Below are 1,790 nucleotides of genomic sequence, written 5' to 3'. Positions count from 1 at the left end.
CCATGATCCAGCATATGTTGGCAATTTGATCTCTAGTTCCTCTCCCTCTTCGAAACCCTGCCTGTACTTCTGGTAGTTCTCAATCCACATACTGCTGGAGCCTGGCTTGTAGGATTTTGAGCATAACTTTGCTAGCATGTGAAATGAGTGCAATGGTGCGGTAGTTCGAACGTTCTTTGGCATTGCCCTTCTTTGGAATTGGAATGTAAACTGACCTTTCCCAATCCTGTGGCCACTGCTGAGTTTTCCAAGTTTACTGGCATATTGAGTGTAGCACTTTTACTGCATCATCTTTTAGGATTTTGAACAACTCAGCTGGAATACTGTCTCCTCCACTAGCTTAGTTGTTGCTCAGACTTCCTAAGGCCCATTTGACTTCACATTCCAGGATGTCTGGCTCGAGGTCAGTGACCATACCATCCTGGTTATGAGGGATGTTAAGCTCTTTCTTGTATAGTTCTTCTGTGTAATCTTGCCACCTCTTCTTAATCTCTATGGCTTCTGTTAGGTCCCTGCCATTTTGGTCCTTGATCATGCCCATCTTTGCATGAAATGTTCCCTTCATATCTCCAGTTTTCTTGAATAGATCTCTGGTCCTCCCTATTCTATTGTTTTGTTCTATTTATTTACATTGTTCGTTTAAGAAGGCATTCTTATCTCTTCTAGCTATTCTGATAGTCCATCTGATTTCTGTGCTGACCATCTGGTGAGGTCCATGTGTAGGGTCGTCTCTTGGGTTGGTGGAAAAGAGTGTTTGCTATGACCAGCGTATTCTCTTGACAAAATTCTACCAGCCTGTGCCCTGCTTCATTTTGTACTCCAAGGCCAAATTTGTCTGTTATTTCGGTTATCTTTTGGCTTTCTACTTTAGCATTCCAATCCCCCATGATGATACGGACATCATTTTTTGGCTTTATTTCTAGAAAGTGTTGTAGAACTGGTCAATTTCTGCCTCTTCAGCATCAGTGAATGCATAGACTTGGACTACTGTGATGTTGAATGGTTTGCCTTGGATTGGAACTGAGATCGTTCTGTCATTTTGGAGAATGTATCCCTGTACTGCTTTTCCTACTCTTTTATGGACTGTGAAGGCTACTCCATTTTTTCTGAGGGATTCTTGCCCACAGTAGTATACCTGATGGTCATCTGAATTAAATTCACCCATTCCTGTCCATTTTAGTTCACTGATTCCTAAGATGTCGATGTTCAGTCTTATCATCTCTTGTCTGACCACGTCCAGCTTTCCTTGATTCATTGTCATGCATGAAGCCCTGACAGAAACAGTGACTCATGAGAAGGACTTGCACTTGACACCCAGTGCCCAAGAGTCGACCCCACAACCCAGCGCAGGGACAGTTGAGCCAGCTGCTGCGTCTTCCTCTGACCCCCAGCACGTTGAGCAAACGCCTGGACCTTTATCGGAGACAGAGAGTCATGAGAGAGAGGAAGCTGCAAGTCCTCCTCATGAGTCACTGTTTCTGTCGGGGCTTCATGCACAACATTCATAGATCTTGCATTCCAGGTTCCTATGGAGTATAGATCTTTGCAGCATTGGACTTTCCTTTCCCCACCAGATACATCCACAACTGAGTGTCCTTTCAGCTTTGACCCAGTTGCTTCACTCTTTCTGGCACTACTAGTACTAGTCCTCTGCTCTTCCCCAGTAGCACATTGGATACCTTCCGACCTGAGGGGCTCATCTTCTGGCTTCATATCTTTTTGCCTTTTGGTACTGTCCATGGGATTTTCATGGGAAGGATACTGGAGTGGGTTGCCATTTCCTTCTCCAG

This window comes from Varanus komodoensis, unplaced genomic scaffold (assembly GCF_004798865.1).
Source record: "Varanus komodoensis strain SLA01 unplaced genomic scaffold, ASM479886v1 scaffold42, whole genome shotgun sequence".
Taxonomy (NCBI): domain Eukaryota; kingdom Metazoa; phylum Chordata; class Lepidosauria; order Squamata; family Varanidae; genus Varanus; species Varanus komodoensis.
This window is presented reverse-complemented; position numbering follows the sequence as displayed.